The sequence below is a fragment of the Pteronotus mesoamericanus genome, unplaced genomic scaffold (genome assembly GCF_021234165.1).
Source record: "Pteronotus mesoamericanus isolate MK-2021 breed Mesoamerican mustached bat unplaced genomic scaffold, CSHL_Meso_final scaffold_21, whole genome shotgun sequence".
Lineage (NCBI taxonomy): Eukaryota > Metazoa > Chordata > Mammalia > Chiroptera > Mormoopidae > Pteronotus > Pteronotus mesoamericanus.
The window spans coordinates 20110692-20134505 of record NW_026555310.1 but is presented as its reverse complement, the minus strand read 5'-3'; positions in this window follow the sequence as shown (position 1 = coordinate 20134505).

Genomic DNA, 23814 nt, shown 5'->3' with positions numbered 1-23814 from the left:
TTGTAAAATACGACAAAGTATCTTTTCTTTTTAAAGCTGATATATATACCCACACACACTCCTATACATGAGGTCTGTCTGGTAAAAGTCCAGCCATTGTAAATATACCAAGAACAGTCTGTGTGACATTGATGTAACCTGGCAGCCGAGGAGAGTGAACTGGAATGTGCATGCATGGACAATGACAGCTTCACTGTACTAGCCAGTGGGGGTGTGCAGATGCCATTGAGTGAGCATGTGTACTGTATGGCCGCCATGTTCAAAATGAATGAGCAAATAAAGCAACAAATCTGCACCAAATTTTACATTAAGCTTACACAGTCCTCTGCAGAAACTATTTGGATGATTCAGAAGGCCGCAGCTATGTGCAACTGGTGATCGGCAGCTTCATTACAACAACATGTTCACTAATGCATCATATCTCCTGCAGAACTTTTTGGAGAAACATCTAATCATCCAAGTGACTCAGCCCCCTACAGCCCAGATCTGGCACCCTGCGACTTCTGGCTTTTCCCAAAACTAAAATCGCCTTTGGAAGGGAAGAGATTTCAGACCGTCAAAGACACTTAGGGCAGCTCATGGCAATTGGGAGAGCTGTGTGAGGTCCCAAGGTGCCTACTCTGCAGGGGGTTGAGGCATCGCAGTTCTATGTACTGTGTTTCTTGTATCTTGTATCCTTTTCAATAAATGTCTCTATTTTTCATATTACATGGCTGGATACCTCTGGACAGATCATATATATATGTGTGTGTGTATATATATATATATATACACACACACACACACATGCACATACACACACATATACACAGATAAATATTTTTTATTCATTCATTCATTGATGGAGGAACACTTGGGTTGCTTCCATCATTGCTTATTATGAATAATGCTGTCCTGAATATGGGTGTACAGATATCTTTTTGAGACTCTAGTTTCAATGCTTTCAATTCAATTCTTACACACAAAAGCGGAATGGTAAATCATATTAATCTTTTTGGGAGCTGCCATGCTGTTTCCCAAAGTACCTATATCTTTTGGTATTTCCACTAACAGTCAAAAGGGTTCTCATTTCTCCATATCTTCACAGACACTTGTTATTTTCTGGGTTTTAAAAAAATAGCTTATTACTCTTTGTAAATTTTTTCCATTACCATTTATCCCCTTTTTACCCACCTCCACCTCCACCCACCATCCTCCTCTCTGCAGTCACCACACTGTGGCCCCTTCCATGAGTCCTTTCTGCTTGGCCTCTCCATCCCCTAAACTTCCCCACCATAGCTGTCCTGCTCTCTATCTATGAGACTTTCTATTTGGCTTGTTAGTTTAGTCTGTTCATTAAATTCCACATAAGAGTGAAATCATACAGTATTTGTCTTTTTGACTGCCCTATTTCACTTAGCATAATGTTCTCCAGGTCCATCCTTGCTGTTACAAAGGATTTTTTTCTTTTTTACAGCTGAGAAGTATTCCATTGTATAAATGGCCCATAGTTGTTTTATCCACTCATCTATTGATGGACACTTGGGCTTCTTCCATGTCTTGGCAATCGCAAATAACGCTGCAATGAACATAGGTGTGCTTATTATGTTCTTTCAAATCAGTGTTTTGGGTGTCTTTGAATACATGCCCAGAAGTGGGATATAAGGGTCAAAAGGCAGATCTATTTTTAGTTTTTTAAAGTATCCCCATACTGCTTTCCACAGTGCATGCACCAATTTACATTTTCATCAACAGTACAAAAGAGTTCCCCTTTCTCCACATCCTCACCAGTACTTGTTGTTTGTTGATTTATTGATGATGGCCATTCTGACAGGTGTGAGATGGTATCTCATTGTGGTTTGTATTTCTCTGATGATGAGTGACATTGAGCATCTTTTCCTATGTCTATTGGCCATTTGCATGCCCTCTTTGGAGAAGTGTCTATTCAGACCTCTGACCTTTTTTTAATTGGACTGCTTGCTTTTCTGGTGTTGAGTTTTGTAAGTTCTTTATAAATTTTGGATATTAAACCCTTATCAGACATATTGGTGAATATGTTCTGCCATTCTGTGGGTTGTCTTTTTATCTTGTTGATGATATCCTTTGCTGTGGAAAAACTTTTTAGTTTGATGACGTTCCACTTGTTTATTTTTTCTTTTGTTTCCCTTGTATTAGGAGATGTATCAGTAAAAATATTGCTATGAGCAATGTCCAAAATTTCACAACCTATATTTTCTTCTAGGATTTTTATGGTTTCAGATCTAATATTTAAGTCTTTAATCCATTTTGAATTTATTCTTGTGTGTAGTGTAAGAAGGTGGTCTAGTTTCATTTTTCTGCATGTATCTGTCCAATTTCCCAATGTCATTTATTGAATAAATGATCTTTAGCCCATTGTATGTTCTTGCTTCCTCTGTCTATAAAGGTTTGGGTTTATTCCTGGGCTCTCCATTGTGTTCCAATGATCTATGTGTCTATTTTTATGCCAATACCACACTGATCTGATTACGATGGCCTTATAGTATAGTTTGATACTAGGTAGTGTGATTCCTCCAACTTCATTCTTCTTTCTCAGGATCACTGTTGCTATATGGGGCCTTTTGTGGTCCCAGATAAAGTTTTGAATTATTTGTTCTAGTTTTGAGAAATACATAATTGGAATCTTGATAGGAATTCCACTGACTCCATAGACTGCTTTGGGTAGCATGGACATTTTCATCTAGGTGTTAATTCTTCCTATCCCTGAACACGGTATGAGTTCTTTTAATTTTTCGCCTGATATCTCTACCCCCTAACATTCCCCACCCCCAAAGCTGTCAGTCTGTTCTCTATGAGTCTGTTTTTATTTTGCTTGTTAGTTTGGTTTGGTCATTAGATTCCATATATAAGTGAAATCATATGGTATTTGTCTTTGATTATAATTTTCCTAGTGGAAGTGAGGTGGTTCTTTGTTTCCGCTTTTGTATATATATACCTTTGTTCATTTATTCATTTTTTAAATTATTTCTTACTGAGGCATTTTTCTTTGAGATAGAATTACCACAGGAGATTGAGATGAATCTAAAAGATGTGATGGATACTTTCTGGAATGGTTTTGGTGTCAATTGGAAGCATCATGGAAAACAGAATTGATTAAAATTAAATATCCTGTTCAAAAGCACTGGCTATGAGTGCCAGATCTGAAAAGGCTCTTGATTATTCTTTCTGTAAAAATTTTGGAACCCAGCGGAGCCCAGCCTGGACTGGGATCTACTGTTTCTAACTTATTTCCTCAGATGGCTTTGGTCAACTATTTAACCTTAGTTTCCTGATGTGAAAATATAAATGATTTCATTTACAAAGGCAGGGTGTATGTTTATATTAGAATTAAATGACCATATCTGGGACATAGGAAGCACTCAATAAATGGTAGATATTATTTTAATGATACAACTGATTATCCTCTACATTGTTATATATAAGATTCTTGTACAATCATGAAATTTAATTACCGCCTATTTAATGTCTTTCATAATGTATTAAGTAAATGAAATTTAAAACTATATAAACTTATTCATTAACCATGATTTCCTACTTCATCACCTGTATCTTTATCCCTATCTATTCACCATTGTATCCCCAGGTATAGCAAAATTTTTGACGCACAAACTATTTACTCGTCCTGGCAGTGACATGAAAAGTATCCCTAGTTACTGGATTCTACAACCTTCTCCTCATTTCTGAGCAAGATTCTATGGGAATATTCCAGCAACCCCTCCCCTCCCCCCAAAATTAAGGAATTGAGAAGAATTTTGAAATTGTTCTAAGAAGCAATCCCAGATCATTAGCAGTTTGTATAGAGGCACTGAATTAGAGTGGCCTTTAGGTAACTGGGTTGGAAGAACTGCTTAATTCCTTTCTACTATACTTAAAATATCATTTTTATTGTTATTAAAAATTGTTAATGTCAACTCAGTGAACGTTTTACCCAGTTCCCAGCAACCTAAACCGCTGAGGTAAGAAATTATAATAGTTAGTTATTAGAGTGAAAACCATTACATGAATGCAACAGGGAGTCACAAAGCAACAACTAGATAATTTCTGTCTAACTACTGGATAATTAATGCAGTAAGAAAATAACATGTACATATTTGGAATGAAGAATTATAGATTATTTGCACTTATTTTCTTTCTGTGGCAATTAAATTAACTATCTTTGATTTCTCACCTGTTACCATGGTTATTTTCAGTGATCCAGGTCATTAATGTCTTGAATATAAGAGTTACATTAAAATTACAGCTCTTTCAACTTTGCAAAAAGATTCTGAAGGCACTGTACAAGAGAAAGCTGATGGCTTAGGGGAAAAGAGCTGTTGAATGATACTGTATAATCATCTTAAAGTTAAGAAGTCCCACACTTTGTTCCTTCTCGATTTCACTGAGATTTTGTTCACTTAGGACAGCAATGAATGAGCAGATATTTTCGTGACAGTAAATTTTAACTATGCTATTAACTTTCTACTTCTGTTGTTAATTCTTCCTCTTAATTATGGGAATAACACTCTAGTGGTGGAGTATGACCTCCAAAGGACTGAGCATCGTAGAAACTTGCACAGGTCTCACGGACAGGTATGAGGTCTCTGGACAGGCAATTACAAGGTAGGCAATTACAAGGTATGCAATCCCTGGAGCATGTCTGGAATAGGGCCAAGTGGATTTCTCACCCACCCAGGGTTGAGGGGCACAACTAGACAAGGGTGAGGGTGAGGACCCTCCAATGTATGAGGTGCACAGCAGGGCTTCCAGTTGCCCTTATCATTATATATCTTGGAGAATATAATCTCCTCAAAAAGCAGGAGTATAAATTACCTCAACTAACTCTGTATCTCAAATCTTCTCCATCTCCAAAAGCTGTCCTTCTTGCCAATAATCTATATCAATGTATTGTGTGAAGGCAGGAGTCTGACATTGATTCACCAAGTCAAATCTGAGGTTTGTGTCTCTTCTATGAGAAAATAGGGAAGTTCAGAAAAATGGAAGTCTTCGTTTCCTGTAAGGAAACTTTGGAGGGCATTTTGCCCTACCTCTATTTCTTGTATTGAATGATGTGCAATCTGCACAATTTTCAACCTCATCTCAAGAGTACAGTAACAAGCCTAGAGCAACTGCTTTTATACTCTTTAATCTCAGATAAGAACAGAGAAGGGTTGTAGCCACACGTTCAGATATTGCCAGAACAGAGGATGAGAAGTGGGGGGCAGGCAGGTTGCCAGGTAACTGTCCCTTGCTGTAAAAAGGGACAGAGTAAAACAAATGATAATGCTTTGCATATTCCAATAGGACAGTAAAGAGTATATGTGAGAATGGGGGAGGGTCTCCCACATTTGTGAGAATTTTTCTTAAATTGATTCACTTATTTTCTTATTCAACAAATATTTTTGAGAACCTTCTATATACTATTCACTTATAGTATATCTTTTATATATAGATGTTAAGATAGGAACATTAATGAAAAATCATGTTTGGGTGGGTGGGGAAAAGTTCAGTTTTGTATCTGAAGGTCTAAAGACAGCAGTGGCAAATTTTCAAGAAAGGAGAGTTCTAATCAAGTACTCTTAAACCAAACTGAGGATGAAAGGGAAGATTCTTTGACTTTTTGGTATTGTTTGCTTGCTTCTATTAGCTCAAACTAAAAATAAAAACTAATACGAAATGCGTATTTTAACTCAGTTTTAAAGTTTAAAACTTTTTTAAACCTCATTAATATAACAAAGTCATAAGATTTTCAAACTGGAAAAAAATCATACAAATTATATTAAGTTGTAAAAACTATGCTCCCTCAGAGCTTTGATAAGCCCCAAGGTTACTCGGGGAGTGAAGGATGAGGTTAGAAATCAGCTAGAATTCTCCTGATAACCAAAGCAGTGCTGTTTCCATGACAGGGCCAGTGTGATTCCCAGCGTGGCTGGGAGCCCCCATCACCGAGAGGGGGGGCCAAGGACTGGGGCAGGGACCTTACACATGCTGGGCCCCCAACCCTGCGATTCTCTTCCAGGTGATCTGGAATGGGGCGCCAAAGTGTATGTGTTTAAATGCCTCCCATATGATTGGGTGATTGGCCAGATTGAGAACCCACTGCATTGAATACCCCATAGTAGCTTTCCGTAGATCATTTTATACAATTTTTAAATTTATATTATATTTAAAAGACAATTTTTCCAATTGAATGCTTTCAGTTTATAAGGCAACTAAAAATTTTCATTATGAAATATATTTATCACTACAGTGAATTCAAAGATATAAAATTAAGTTTGACATAGATGTAAATGAGAAAAGGTGTTTCCATTTCTGTGAAAAATAAGTTATTTTAGTACAAAAATGATGCACTATAAATGCTTGCTTTAATAAAATAAAAGTCTCTTCATTGTGGTAACATTCTTCTGGAAATTTAAAGTGGCTTTGTACTCTTAAGACTAAATGTCTGATTTAGGTATTTCACTTTAAACCCATTTTCCTTTTTTTTAAAAAAAAGAAAGATACTATAGGTCAAAATCCAGCCCAATTTACTCTTTTCAGACTATAAAACACTCAGAAGGATAATAAAGGAGTATTTTATATTCAAAACTGAACATTTTTGTATAAACAGCATTAATACCAGATTTTCTAAACAATGCAAACAAGAACATAAACTTGAAAACCAAGCAAAATTGTATTATTCAAATAATACATAGAGTGATACCTTAAACATTGACAGTCAATCTAGACTTCAGTCAGAGTGGCAGAGACCAAAGTTAAGTGAAGCAGTTCCGGAGGACATGCATACAGGCAGGGGAGGGGTGCAGGGGTAACAGGTAGGAAGCGGGCACATCTGGCTTTCGTGGAGAGATGAGCACAGTGAGTTATTTTTGTCTGGCTGACCATTACGCCACAGAAACATGCAAATGCTCTCCTGGTTTCTTTCTTTGCAGATTCCATAGCACCTTTGTTTCTCTCTGTTCCTCCTCCTCCTTCTCTCCCTCTGTCTCTCTTGGTGGCCATTAACTATACTGACAGTTTGACAGGCTGAAATAAGGAAATAAAACACTTAAACATTGTTTCTTGATGTATGCATTCATCTCCTCTGCCAAAAACAGATATTGAGGAGATACTTCACTCCGCCTGTCAGCTCACTAAATTATACCCCCGCTCACAGGCGACGCGCTCAGGTCTCTGAATCTCAGCACAGCTCCGCTCCTTCCAGAATGCGAAGGGCGTCATTCCATTTGCAGAGAGCCTTCCTTTATCTTTTTTTAATACTAAATTTTCTGAAGCTATGGACTGGATTTCTGTATAGGAGCTGCTATTTTCTCACTTTTTTCAAAACTGTCAGTATTCAGTTTTCTAGAGTTTCCTTTTGCAGAGCGGTTTACTTGAGCAATGCCAAATGAAATACCCAATGGCGGGTTAAAGCTTCTCTCTTTCTCACAACCAATAAAGAATTTTGACTTTTTAAAACTAGATACTAATTAATCTAACACTAATTTTCCTAACAGATCCAGTGATAAAAAGAGTATAAGTCGATCATGACATCCCCAAAATGTGCCAGACCACAAATAATAGATGTTTCTTCCATTATTATTTTCATGTGACAACTGAAGTCAAACTTCTGTACAGAAAACCTTGAATTTCTTACAAGTAATAATTAACTTCTTCCAGAGGAGATTGCTGTGGATTAAATTTTGAGAGAATAGTAGGTGAGAGGGAGGGGAAATGATTTTCAATTGGTTACTTACCTCCCTCGGACCACTATTAACATGAAGAAGGAAATATTTCAAAGTGAAATATTTGAGAATTTAAGACAAAAGAAAATGGGAGTAAAGCTCAGAGACTTTTTCTTTGCTTCATTCTCTCAGGAGCATTTATTTAGAGTCTCCTATGTGTAATGCAAAGTGTAGGCTCTCTGAAAGATGCTAAAGCAAATCCCACATATATCCTTCCTGGATCCTCAGGAACTTTCAGTCTGGAAGAGATGCCACAAACATAAGGAGACAGAAAGCAAGGTGGGATGTATTTCCAATGGAGATACCGATAAAATGCAATGGAAATTCAAAGGAGTAAGGAATTACCCCTACCCCTGCCTACAAGGGAGAATTTACATCTCAGTTTGTTGGAAAGACCAAAAAATTTCCTCTCTGCTAAGACTTGCATGTTTTATTTTAATTACCTATTTTACGTTATGTACCTTTTCCATCAAGCCATAGAATCTGTGAGGCCTTGCACTTTGTCTACTTTGTTCATGACTACATCTTTAAGATAGATACAGGGGGCGGCATGTAATATACACCCAATAAATATTTGTTGAATGGATGAGTGAATTACCTTGTCATAACAAGGAGTCACTGAATCTGAATCTCCTGAGGATAGTTTTCTGAGTTTCTTATTCATGCAGTTCCCTATCTTATTGAAGACCACCAATAAAACAGATGAGAGACTTCTGTAAAACTGCTAGACGCCACAATGATCATAGGTACTATATTTATTTGTCACAATCGCCAAAACTTGGCTACAATCAAATGACCATTTTCGTAAAGCTGAGGGTTGCCTTTACTCAGAGGAGGCTCTTTTGCAATCTGATAATCATTAGTTGATTCCAGGATTAATCACAAAGATGATGCACAGGAAAACTCTCTGCAGTTTCTTGCTCCTCTTTCACTTCATATTTTCCCCAAAGAATAATACTTCTAAATGTCCTTGAACCATCTTCCAAGAATGATAATGTAGCTATTGATAATATAAATTATCAATAGACATGAAAGGTAACTACAGTAAAGATTATAAAACAATGAATGCAAAGATAGGTTATTAATAAAATGCACTTGAAGAACAGCTCAACCAGCTTATAAATAAATATTTATTTAATTATTTATTTAGTTAAATAAGTTATTTAGTATCCAAAACATCTGGCTTTATCAAATATCTGAAATAATAAAGCTACTATTTATTAAGCATTTACTTGCAGGCAGTAGGCATGCTGTTACTGGAATGTTTCTTCAATCAGGTCTCATAATTCCCTTAGTAAAAAAGGAATTTTTACCCTCACATTACAGATAAAGACACTGAGGCAAGGAAAGAGTATCCTAGAAGCTGAGGGATCCAAGTTCACCGCATTCTGATACCCCAAACCATTTCCTTGCCAACTATTCAAATGGAGCAACATTAGAATATAAAATGCAGTGATTACATTTATGTTGGCTTACGATTCTCAAGTATTCGACATGGAAATTCTCCTTAGTAGTGGTCATAACTTTTAAACTGAGCTCTTTCAAGTCAGGGTAACATGCAAAATGCAAAGTTAGGTACCTGACTTAAAATATCTGTCACTTATAACATACCATTTGGCACCTCATGAAAAAAGTCTTAAACAAGTGACCTGATTGAAAATGCCATTTTGATGATGGGGCAGAGGACTATGAGCAAGACCAGGGCAGGGCGCAGAAGACCTACGAGTTGCTCTTGCTGAGGCCTGTTGGGTACATCAGGACATAAATGACAGCAGGACACTTTTTACTAACGTCGCCTATATACCTCTTGCTCTTGATTTCTTCCAATGCGTTCTCAAGTGTCTTGGGAACCTATTCCCTTTTAAAATGTTGGAAAGGGCACGTTTGAGGGAAAAATGCTCTTCTAGTTTTCCCCCAGCCACATATTTGGGATGAGATAAGAATAATTCTGACTCCCCCCCCACCCCCAGCAAACTGCACTTTTTCTACTATAATATATTGCCTTCTAATAGTTTGTTCTGGATTTAAGAGGTCAAGAGAAGCCCTGCTTTTGCTGTGCTCCTGGGCCTTTCTCTAATCTTAATTAACATGTACTGTATCGAGGGAGAGGTAAACCCTATTTTTTTCCCCTCAGCTTACAAGGCACCCAGATGATTCTATGTATATCATATCCTTTACCAAAAAAATACATTCAATAGGACTGAAACTATCTCCTTTTACTGAACTTGCACCTTTTCCCAATTCTATTTTAAAAATAGAATATCCACATATAATAGCAGCAGATCATTACCTTGTAATACAGAAAGTAAAGGTAGTAGAGATAAAAATCAATGTAAAATACTAGTAGAATCGTATGGAGACAAGAAAAAGGAGAAAAGAGAAAAGGATGGAAGGGCAAGGGGGAGGGAGGAAGAGGTTTGAAAAGCCAAGAAGGGAAGTAGCTGAATCTTTGTATTTTGTCCACTCCCTTCCGTAAAGTGAGAGGTTTGTTTTAAGAAAAAGTTGCCTCTTTCAGTACTCAATGACATTTTTTTCTAAGTAACTTCCTTCTCAAATAGGTTAATCACAGAGGCAATTAGTCTAGCTACACACAGGATGTCACTATTCCCTTATATAAATACAACTAGCACACATGTTTCAGGCAGAGAAAAATATCAGTAAAGACCAAGTTTCAAAATGTATTAGAATTTTGTACTGTGAGATGCTATTTTTGCCCAGTTCAGGTGAAGCTTAATTTTTACCACAATTCTTATTTATTAAACAGTCTTTTTTGTTTTATTATCATTATGGAAGTGTTGGATGTGAATTAGAAGTTGTGCTCAAATCAGAATGAAAAATCCAAAAAGAAAAGGGATCACAATACTGTCTAACTAAACAGGAATAAGTAAGGCCTATCAGCAGAGCAAATGGTTGGAACTGAAAAAGCTAATTCTATACTAGCTTAAACAAATCTTCTGACCTATGCAGCCTCCCAGGGTTTTTGTGTGAGTACTTTATTTTACATATTCAGAGTTTTGAAATTAGTGACTACTATTGTTCTGAGAACTAGAGGATTTGTAGCACAAGAGAGGCTTTCCCAAAAATGGAAATACATGCAGCTCCTGATAGCATGATCCAATCGTGGCAACACATGTGGAATCCACACACCAAATTGTTAAATCACTAATAATGGCATCCATTTTAGCCTGAAACTCCTAACTACTGATTATTGCTTGTACACGTATCAAAACCAAAATAATAAAGTGCTCTTCAAAGGAATAAATTGCTGTATCTCGTAGTAAATACATATTCATAGAGGGCACTTTGTCCTTCTTGATCGTGGCTACCCCAATGACAAAACTGCAAAACACTGATGACACACTAACATCTATGGTTCATTAGCTCACTTGTTTACTGTGGTAACAGAGAAAGCCAGGCCTTGGGGTCAGACCCTCGCATTAACCAATACGTTCCTTTCTCTCCTATAGCCATAGGCTATTTACTCAGTTTTTTCTGGCTGTCTCAAACAAGGTTGGTCAAGAGTCACAAAAAGATGAGAGAGAGAGACAGCGGCCATTCATACATGGAAAAGAACTCAAATTCTATTTCCTACTAAAAGGTGCCTCCACTGCAGTCCTTTCATACACAAAATATGACATATTGCTTACAAACCAACCTCGCATACAGTGTGTACTTCAGCCCTGGCCTCACTCTGCCTGGGTTTAAATCCTGGCTCCACCTCTTTCAAGCTGTTGAGTCATGGCCAATTACTCAATTTCTCTCTCAATTCCCTCAGCTGAAAAATGGGTATAATAATAGTACCTACTTTGTGAAGTACTTAGGAAGCTTAAATTAGGTCATAGGCAAAGGCCAAGAACAATGCCTGGGGGAGGAAAAAGTCCTCAGTAAATGAGAGAAGTATTCTGTAGTGAACAGAAAGTGATGGAGCCTTTTTCTGATTTTATATTTATGTATTTAAATCTGGAGGTCTTGCATTTAAATTTAACCTCCTGTTAAGAGAAAGCAGAATTTTAAATGGTGGTTAAAAATTCTACAGGATAAGAGAACTGAGGATTGTAAAGCCCTCTACCAGCACTGGAATCTCCCCGGAGTCTAGTCTGCTACAGCAGTCTTTCTAGAATTTCAATCTGGGCTTACCTGAGCATGTATCAGCTGCAATGTAGAAATGGGCTTTCTTCTTCTCTAATGAATCCAAAGCTACTGCTGACAACACAGGAATGGACAGGAAATGGAGTGATGTCCCTTCCAGCAGATGAACACTGCCACTGAGAACTTCGTAAGTAACTTTTTTTGGTAAAAGATCATTGGTTGTATTGCTTCTATTTGATCTTTTTGCCCTACTTCCTCTAGGGAGTTTAGTGGTGGGTGGGTAAGTCAGCTTTGCAGCTAAGCCAGCTAGGCAAATAAGTTGCTTTGACTATAGTGCCTACAAATATAGAGATATATATGCATATGTATATTCTTTCCCATGCATGCAGCAGGATAGCTCCAGAAAGTATGACAATTAGAAGTATATTACAGATGTTATAAAGGAGCACATTGGGATTTTTCCTCAATGTAAGAGCCAAATAAGTAGTGTTTATTACAAGTCACACATGCACACACACACACAGTGGTTCCAATCTCATCATCGTTTCATTTGGGGATTGCCTGATGACAGTTAGTCCTTTTGTGCAGAACAGGAACCTCTAGGTTTTAAAATTACTGATCTTGTATTTTCAGCCACTGTAACAGCTGATTTGGACTGATTTCATGGGCAACCTGATCAATTGTATAGACATTAATACTTAGGAGGACATGAGGGAAAGGAATCAACTGAAGCAGCCTATGAAATGGACTATAAAATCACTATCAGAATAGACACTAAAAACACGATAAAATTTTGTCACAGTCCAGTTCTTCTTCATACAAATTAGGGCAATGAACAATTCAAATCAACCCTGCAGCCAGGACTGTGTGGTCAGGTAAGGAGTAAACACCAGGAACAGTAAAAACTTGCTGTTAATCTGGCTGGTCGATTAGATAGGTGTTACTCCTTTTGTGTTTAATACTTACTTGGATCTAAAATAACCAATTATTCAGATGGTTTTTTTGTTTCAAATTCTTTAGGATTGCAGAAAGAAAACCACAAGTTAAGATACCATGTTAAAAAATGAGGTCTATTAGTATAACAGCATTATACACATGATTAAGTATCCTGATGCACCAAGTGAATTTAAAAAACTCCATTCCTCAAATACTTCACTTACAAATATGCAGAAAAGTAATTAAATAGTATTATTATTAGAATTACTCACTGAATATATTATATACTTATTGACACAAGAATACATGTAGTTACAAAGCAGTTATTGTATTATTCACCATGATCTATATTTAAAATTACTTAAATAATAAAAATGTACATGTGAAATGTTATCTAACTAAATTTTGCTAAATTGGTTTTACTAATGCTTTACTCCTCTTTGCTCTGTCTCCCCCCCCCCCCCCACCACCTTCTCTATCTCTTGGCTCCTGACTTTATTGGGCAAAGAATAATAATAATAATTTAGGTTCATTTTTTTGCTATATACAGTTTCATTTTCCCCTCTCACTCTTTCTTCTTTCGCCGTCACCCCTGGAAGATCGCCATAGCTATGTTGGAGAGGGGCCAAGGTGCCCCATTCGTGTGCAGCTTAAGTGCCTCTGTGTGTATATCTCAGCTAGGCTTACCTAAGTCACCATTTACAATATGGAGTGGAAAGTGTGGGGTGGAATAGTCAGCATTTGTAAGTCAACTGGTTATATGATACAAAAATATATAGCCAACTTCAGAATTTATAGCAATAACATTTATGTATCATGTTACTCCTAGAACAATCCAATTTATAAAGTGCCTATTGTGTATACATAAAGAATAATCATAAATCATTTACATTAAACAGTGTCAACTGGCAAAACACAACTTTCCCGCTAAATTCTGCACACTGAGATTAATGAGGTTTTTGGGGGGGAAAAAAAGCACACTAAAAAAAAAATCAACTCTGATTCATCCTATGTGGATAACATATCCATATAAAGGAGCAGGTGTCTGTAGTATGATTTAGAATACCTATGGAACATCTCTGGAAAATATTAACTTTCTCTGAAGTGGAGAGCCGTCCACAGAGTGAGCCGGGAATGTGGCAGGAACCCAAGCTGTCACCAGCCTCAGGCTTTCTTTCATTTCTTCTCAGTAAAGAATGGATTTAAAACAAACAAACAGAGAAAACCTTAAGGCCCTATTTGACCAGTTGTCTGACATGTTTTCATGTACAGGCACTTTTAGAAAACCTGGGAAAGATTATGTAGATTACCTGCTTGTGTCTTTGACTCCTAGTGGGAGAAAAATCCCAATCACTGACCAAAGCTATCCAAAAGAGTCCAAAAGTGAAACTCAAGTATGTATGTGCATTTTCTCTGTTCACTGCCTTGTGCGTCCCTGTTCAGAAAGGCAGCTGTCTTCAGAAATCTATGCTTTGGCGTCTTCAGTTAAACCCATTCCTTCTCCCTAAAAAGCCCTTAAAATTAATAATAGGGAATGTTTTGACAGTTCACATCTGTGAGAGCATTTAATCTTATTTGAAACTCACCTACCTAGCTGAATTGGACATCATATTAAAAAATATATTTTGAATTTCTCTTACAGTATTTTGGCGCTCTATCTTCTGTCTTTAGAAAGGACACAGGGTGACATTTTCTCCCTGCCTTAACTCACAGCCTTAAAAATATCCATTGATTTATTTTAGCCAAAATGGAAGAATAACATTTTATATATATATTTTTTTCTTTAAAAAACTCACTTCTCCAAACTCCACTGATGACTAGTATTACTATGGAGAAAAGCAACTTCCTATGTTGGTAAAAATTAAAATTGAATCTGAAAAACAAAGAAATGGTATAGCAGGGAAATCTGTAAACCAGTTTTCAATGAATGAACTACCTGCTGTTTCTTAGTCAAAGGGAATTGACACTGTGTAAAGATATGTTGGAATCTAGAAAGGAAAGCAAAACAAAAACCATACACAAACAGAGTAATAGTAGAGCCACACACTTCCCAATTGAAATAAGAACTGCTGGTAAACAGAGGTTTTCTGGAGAAGATTTTTAAAAATAACATATTAATCTGGAAAGTCTGATACACAATGGTTTCCGTAGAAATGTTCTGAAAACTGGGCATCCTCCAGCTTAGCTGAATTTCAGTTGCATTAGTTGGTAGGAAAAATATGATGTAATTTTTCACAACTGAGAGTATTAAACTTAAGAGGCAGTGACAACTCATTTTAGCTATAAATAAAAGATTTTGGTTAAAAACCTTATTCATTCAAGAGTAAGGAACAGTGTTAACCACAGAAGGTTTTTGTTTGTGTGAAGAGAGACAAGATGACATACTGAACCTTAATTCATTTAACATGTTTATTCTTTAAATTTACAGAATTTAAATTTAAATCAGGTTATCACAGAATTCTTACCCATTTTTGAGTGGCATTTTGATTTACTTAAGAAGAAAAACTGTTGTGCTCAGTGAAGCAACTTAAAATCCCAGACGAAAGCCTTCTACTTATCAATAAACTGAGAAATCTATGTAAAAATAAAGTGTCATTATGACTACTACCTCTGCGGCTGCTACTCTAACCTCCACATTGTGAAAGGTTACTTTTTTGCCCAATATGAATGAAAACTACACAATCATTATGTAGACATTTTAAAAGAATCTGTATTTTCCTGTGATTGACCTACACTCCCTACCAATTGTGTCTACATTTCTACCGTAAAAATAATTTTTAAGAAAGTAATGATCCAAGATAAAACATGCCTAATTTTTTTTTAAAGTCAGCAAATTAACAGGTAGTGTGGGCCAACTATCAATATTTCCTTTATAAATATTTCCTTTACAAATTACTTTCATAGACCTGCTTGTAACTTTTTTAACTGAACTAAGTGGAAGCGTTAGGATGCATAGAAACTCAGCCTCTCATCGCAACAAAAGTTGTTGAACCATCGTTGGAAAACTTTTTTCCCTTAATGAGAGTCTTCTATTGCTGCTGATAGAAAGTTCTTGCCTTATGTAAAAGATTTTGTCTCATTTCCTTATACAAAATGACAATATCTAAATACCTTCAGGCTGAACCACACTTTGCACCTCAGCTAACAAGAAAATAATAACTTCTTTTTCATTCTTACTTTGATATTATCATTGAAACAGCTAGTTAAAGATTATACTTATTTTGACTCTTTTTATCAAGAAAAATCCCAATAACAATTCATTTTTTGATGGCTATAAATGTCAATGCTGTTTTTTGTTTGTTCCAGAAGGCATTGGTTCAATATTACTTTTAGAGTTTCTTAACCTAGAATCCATGGATTGCTAGGAAATCTGTTAAGTTTCTGAAATTATATGCAAAATTTCCTATGTATATACCCATTGGGATTTTTCTGGAAGCAAACCATTCCTTTGCGTTACCTAGCATCCAAGGATCCTCTTTCAGTCATTAGTACCCCCCATCCCTCTGGGACTCCATTCTTAGTCCATGGAAAATTACAAAGCTGACTCTATCCCTGCTCCAATAGAGGTGTGTTTGGGTGATCAAAGCAAATTAATATAAAGAGAATTTGATAGGGCCTCTGGGAAAAAATACTCTCTTTTTCCTGTTAGATCTGAAGCCTGAAAGGATGTTACAGTTGAAGCAATGTTAGTGCCACCATCTTGCTCCCACACGAAGCCAGAGAGTGAAGCTGTGTTAGTGGAAGCAGAGAGATGGAGAGAAATTGAGACTTCATCACATTATGTTAACCCAGAACGTAGCTCTTTGCCTTGATTTTAAATATTTTACTAAGCAAGTAACACGCACACACACATTCATAGCATCTTATTCCACAACTTTTGCATAGCTGACCCCTTCAGCTTAATGGTTACCAGCGTCCTCTGGCTTTTCCTATCTAACATGAGTTCCCTTCTCTTTACTCTTTACTTGTGTCCATCCTAGTCCATCCAACCTGTCATTAATCTCATTATATGTAATGTCAAAACCATACTCCATGTGCTATTTTTAATTTTGTACACAGAAATCTGGTCACTTTCCCAATCCTTTTCAGTCAAAGTTTATACAATGCAAAATTATTTTCCAGTTGAGGGAGCAGGGGAGGGAGAGAGGAAAGAAAGTATGGAAGAAGGGAGGGAGGGCAACAGGTGCTAAAAACTGAAGATTCCAGAAGGAAGTCATGTGGTGAGTTTCATCAATGGTCAAAAAAATTGAGATTTTGATTAGACTCAGAAAATATATTATGGGTAAGCAAATATCTTTACTATGGATTAGGAGGGGAAAAAAATTAAGCATTTTAATCTTGATTCCAACCAGCCTTAGCTGACATAATTATGAAACCCCTAAAAGTAACTGCTGAGGTTTAGAAGCACTTGCCACTTCCTTTGAACCAGCTCTATAAATGACAAGAGTGAGTATTTAGATTAAATGAATAGATTAATAAACATCTTTGGAATATCCATCATAAAGGTTGATTTATGTTCTATTGCCAGCAGTAATTCAAGGAAATGCCAAGCTATTCAAAAAATACTGCATGTTATTCTCACCACTTTGCCAATGTTATCACACCGCGTAAGTATGACAATATCTCTATTCTTTTGCCGTACTAACTAACTATGCATAAAAGCCAATAGATATTAAACCATTTTAAGTTTACATGGGCATCAGCACAGGAACCACTTATATTTATAACTCTGATGAATGGCCTTTCATTTGTAAATTTATAGTGTATCCATAATTTCTTTAGGGAATCAAGAGGTTCATTCAAAAATTGCCACAACATTTATCTATGCAAAGATGATGGATATGGTTTATAAAATTAAATGCTTTCAAAAATTAAAATCATATTGCCAAGAAAAAGGACATGTTCTTTCCTGGTTTGCTCACATTTTTAAAGTGATCAGAACTGCACTCTCAGCAGTTATACTAGTTAATCTATATAGCATATTAATATAGTTATTAAATATGTTCAAATATATTGTTTGCATTGTGTAGCATCTTTATGAGCTAGTGGACATCAACTTCATTTATATTTATTATTTTATTTTCTAACTTTATTCCTCTCTATTAAGCTATAAAATATATAAAGTATCTTGGGATATAATTTTTCTTATTTACATTTACTGCATCTACAGTATTTAATTCTTCAGGACTACTCACAGAACACTGCATGGTTTATTGTAAACATAGACTATTATAAACTGTAATTTAAATAAAATTACTCAAATAAAATACATATTTGCTAACAATCAAATAAAACAAGGAGTCCTATTTATCCCAATATAGACTTTGCTCAACTGGAGAAGTCAGTGAAGTAGAAGATGAAAGACAACAATTATCACTAAAGTAACCAATAAAAATTGGAATAGTCACTGTTATTAAGTGGGAAGAAGAACTGTACTTTGTTGCTATATCTGATGTGTTCTGGAATTCCTATCCTTCCTTCACATGTGGTCATTTACCACTTTAAATGGTAAATACACATAAATCTGAGAGCTTTGTTTTGTTTTTTTCCTACAGTGGTCTTACATTTTAAATCTACTCTATCATTACAGAATCACGAGAAGATTGAAATTGGGTTTAACTATTTTATTTGGTTATCTGAGCAACAATTTCCAAATTATCAACTCTTCAACACCTAGTGGAAGAAAAACATTGTCCCATAGCTTACAAAATTTGTAGACAAACTATTGGACTGTCCAAAAAAGTCCTTTTAGTTTTTTCCATAAAATAAAAGATGCATTTTTCATTTTCACCAATAACTATTGATTTGGATATTTTGAGTATTTTGGTTATTTCCCTCATGGTATAATGTTGATTTTTCTCAGTTAATGTCTCCATTTGATTACTGTCAACTTCAGCTGGTCTATCTGACCATGGAGCATCATCCAGAGAGAAATCTCCAGCATGAAACTTTATAAACCACTTTTGACACATATGCTCATTCACAGCACCTTCTCTGTACACCACACAAGTCCTTTTTTGTGTTTCAGTTGTGCTTTTACCTTTCTTGAAATAATAAAACATAATATGCTGAAAATGTTATTTTCTTCCAACTTCAATATTAAAATGGTGATTGCTGGGGGGCAGAGGGCATAAGGGAACTAAATGGTAATGGAAAAAATATAATAAAGACTATTGTATTAAAAAAATTCACGAATTTTGAAAAGCTTTTGTTAAATGCATGCTGTTATTACAGGTGTCACAATACAATCTAACAAAATTGTTTTGAATGAAGTTAAAGACAACTCAGTGTCACTAGAACCATCTTATGGAAAAAAACAAATGAACTTTTTGGCCAGCCCAATATTCCTTACATATTGAACCCTCTTTGTTTTGCTTAAAATGAATTAATATTAAAAATAATAAATGCACAGTTTACATACCCCAGTAGATCGCTAGCTCCTTGTGGGCAGGAACATATTTATCATCATCTTTGGGTCACCAGTGGCCAGCACAGCACCTGGGACAGAATGCACATCCCATAAATGTGTTTGAATTAATTGGATGATTCAGTGGTTACTGGAATCTATTTGGAAGGTACAAATTCAATGAAATAACCATTCTATATATCAACACTATTCCTCTATATCCTACATTATTAAAATAGCAGTGTACATTCTTACACATTTGAATGACAACTTTAGACTGAAAACTCAATTCTCAAGAATAATTACTTCTAAGTCCTTATTAATTATATATTCTTATTGTCTTAGTTTGGGTGGAAGGAATACAATGAAGTGTTTGAGATTAAGAATTTTGGAATTGTTGACATAGGTCCAAATCCTCCTTCTACCTTATGCTACTTAAGGGTCACTTAATCACTCTAAATCTCATCTTGTCTTTAAAATATAGTTATGTTTCTAATAATGTTCAAAGGACTACAGGAAACAGGGCTTAGCACACTGCCTGACACACAGTATACCCTCAATAAATAACTACAATTTGCATTCCTTTCTCTTTCCCTCCCTCCATGTCTGTGCAGTGAAGAGTTAACCTTAACCAAGGAGAGGCCTTGCTTTTGCTTTCAGCTTCTGGGAGGTGATCTCTAGGCCCCCAAAATGTCAGTCCTGATAGGAGTGTCTTTGTTTGCCTGAAAGCTTTGGCCAGGGGATAGTCTAACAGTGTGATTGATGATGGAGGCTTGGGGCTGTGGGCCATGCACATCAATTTTGCCTCCAGAAGGAACGGGAGGCTAAGACTAAGGGTATCAGTCCAATACTGACATCCACGAGGGGCTGGAGACTAAAGGTCAGTGACGTGGGCAGTATATGATCAAGTCCCATTAGAAATTCCGGACACCAAAGGCTTAGTTGAGCTTCCCTGGTTGGCAATGCTTCATGCATATTGTCACTTATCAATGCTGGTAAAGTAACATGTCCTGACACCTCAGAGAGAGGACAATGAAAGCTCTGTTGTTGACTGCTCGAGCTTCGGACTCAGCCTTATACATTTCTTCCCTTGGCTGGATTTAATCTGTATCCTTCCCCTGTAATAAACTTTGACTATGAGTATAACAGCTTTCATTGAGTCCATGAGTAACTTCAAGCAAACTGTCAAACCTGAGAGTGGTTTTGGAAACCCCTCAAACTAGCAATTAGTGTTAGAATTGAGGGTGGTCTTATGTGGAGAACTGGCTCACTCGAACTTTGTAGTTAAGTATTGGGTTGGCCAAAAAGCCCATTTAGTTTTTTCCATAAAATAAAAGACACATTTTTCATTTTCACCAATAATTTTATTGATTTGGATATTTTGAGTATGTTGGCTATCTCCAGCTATTGACTTCTAGAGGGTAGAAGCCAGGGGTGCTGCTAAACATCTTCCAATGCATAAGACAGCCCCACAGCAAAGAGTTGACTAAAATGTCAATAGTACCAAGAGACTTTGCAAACCACTTTTGACATGTTTGATCAGTCATAGTGCCTCTTCATACACTGCATGAATCTTTTTTTATGTATGCTTCAGTTGCATTTTTACCTTTCTTGAAAAAATAAAGCATTATCCACCAAAAATGTGCATTTTCTTCCATCTTTGATATTAAAATGGCTATACAAAAATTCACCAATTTGGGGAAGTTTCTTTAAATGCAAACTGATATGACAGCTGTCATGATACAATCTAATAAAACTGTTTCAACTGAAGTTAAAGACAGCTAAGTGGTACTAGAGCTATCATACGGAAAAAAACTAAACAAACTTTTGGGCCAGCCCAATAACCTTACGGTTGGGGAAACTCTCACAGCATCCTTCTTTAAATCTAGAGAACTCAAAAGCTATGAAAGATAACTTACTTTACTAGTCAAATGAACTTAACAAAGCTTTCATGTTAAAAATCACTTTGACGTGATAGGTTGCATACATATGAAGTGATATATAGGTTGCATGCCATCATTTTCTTTTTCCTTGCACAAACAGTAAAAACCCCTCCCCGAATAACAGATATAGAAATGTTTTGTTTTTGCCAATGTGAATGGTAGCAGACTATGTAAGTAGAGGAGTCACATACAAGCAAATTTTTTAAAGGTAAGTTAATAGCAGGTCTGTCAAGGTCAGCTGTTAGAACATTAACTTCATTAGCAGATATACTGGTTTTCAAACAAAATATCAATTAAATCACATGCAGGGGTTTTTTTTCCCCCTTCCATACAAAAGTAAAATGTTACTATGAAACCTTTCATACGCTAAAATGGTATAAAAATACCTGTTTTGCTAACTGAAAGAAATCCAAAGAGGATTTTTACTTTTATAAACCATTACTCTATTAATATAAATCTTTCGTAAAAACAACTTTCAGAAAGTGGGGATACCTGAGCTTCTCCTAACTGCAGTATACAAGACACTGCTTATAACTTTAAATTGTTTTTTTTTACAGATAATGGTTTGGTAGGTAGAATTTTAATATGGCACTCAAAATTCCCTTATCAATGAGTATTCTCATAATGCCCAGAATTGTGAATATGATGGATTTTACTCCTATGACAGGTCTATATTATATAACATAGTTGACTTTAAAACAGGAAGATTGTCTGGGTGAGCCTAAAATAATCACCTATACCTTTATATCTTGGTTTAGAGATGACAGCCAGAGAAAGACAGAGAGTTCAGGCATGAGAAGTATTTGACACACCACTGCTGGCTCCAGGACAGAGGGAGCCACATGGTAAAGAACATACAGAGCATCAAGGAGCTATAGGTAACCCCCAGCTGACAGCCAGCAAGGAAACAAAGACCTCAGTCTTATAGCCACAAAGAGCTGAATGTCACCAACAAGAATAAATTTGGAAGTGGATTTTTCCCAAAGCCTAGAACTCAGCTGGGCCAACCTTGATTTCAGCCTTGTGATTTCCCCAGCAAAGAACCCATCAAAGCCATGCTGGACATGCATGAACTTTGAGCAAATAACTGGTCACTGTTTTAAGCTACTAAGTTTTTGATAATTTGATACATGCTAATAGAAAACTTATACACATAAGAACTAAGGAATCTGCATGTATTTTATTGACCTGTCTTCAGCCTTTCACTCTAAAAACAAGTATCGCTTATATGCTAGGTTTCATGAACCAAACAGACTCCAGATTACCAGTGTCAGTACTGAAAATGCATGGACCTACCCTGAATGAACAATACCAAAAAATGGTACTATGCTATATGACCTATGTAATATACTGAATATTGGTGTCCTCCCAAAATTCCTAAACCTAATGCCCAATGTGATGGTATTAGGAGGTGGAACCTGTGGGTGGTGCTCAATTCTTGGGGGTAGAGCCCTCATGAATGGGGTTAGGGCTCTTGTGAAAGAGCTCCCCCAGAGCTCCCTAGCCCCTTCCGCCTTGTGAGGCTACAGCATGAAGACAGCCATCTAGGAAGCGGGCTCTCACCAGCCACTGAATGTGCCCGTGCCTTGAAGGCTGGCTTTCTAAAATTCTGTAGCCTCTAGAACTGTGAGAAGTAATTTCTGTTTTTTTATAAACCACCCAGTTTATGGTATTTTGTTATAGCAATGCTTATATACTAAGACACGAATGTGTTTATTGCTTATGCAACAGATCATTTAGAAAACTCAACTCTGTCTCCTATATGGAAGATGTTGAGATGGTAACTCTTAAATACGCTGTAAATTATCTCCAAGTTTTCAAGGACCTTTTTAAGGGGTGGATGTAGACAGGGATTGTGCTTTCATGAGGCATATGTGGGAAACTACCATATGTTCAATGCAGAGTACAGCAAATCTCTATCTGGAGTAAGATTGGAGGTCACTTAAAAGGAACCTTTGCCAGGTGTCTCCATAGAACATGCTACTACAATTGCTCCCTGTCTCATTCCTAATTTTTATTCATCTACTACAATGTTGCCATATTATTTTTTTGAAACACAAATCTTATTGTGTTGTACTCCTCCTCAAAATGATCAATTTTGATGGCCTTCAAGATAAAATCATTCATTCATTCATGCAATAAATATTTAAGTGTGTATAAGATGCTAAGTTCTGTGTTAGGTGATAAGGATACAATAGTAATTATGATAGACAAGGTCCTGCTCTTCACTGAAATTTTCTCATAAAAAAAATATACTTCCCATCTTCTTCAACTAGAAGGCTCTGATTATCTTTAATCCCTAACTAGGGCTTCACTCCTCTGGAAATCTCCTTTGACCCTTCCAAGCAAAATGGGACACCGTTTCTCTGTGCTTACATGACATATTGTACCTAATCATAAAATAAAATGCATCACATTGTATCTCATGAGATTACATGTCTGTATCCTCCATTAGCAGAATATAATGGGGAGAAAATTCAGAAAGTGTTTATACCCCCAAATTCTTAGAGTCAATAAGAGATTATGAATGAGTAGGTTCTATTGGGAGAAGCTGAACCTGGACCTAATCCCCGCTGTAGGGTGGGATATACAGGATATATCCAGAATGAAAGGGAAGTATTCTAAGATAAGAGTAGGAACTAGGCTAAGAGGAAAGGCATGAGAGCCCATGAAATAAATACCTGTGCTGCCCACACGTCTTAGGTGTGCTGTGACGATAGTT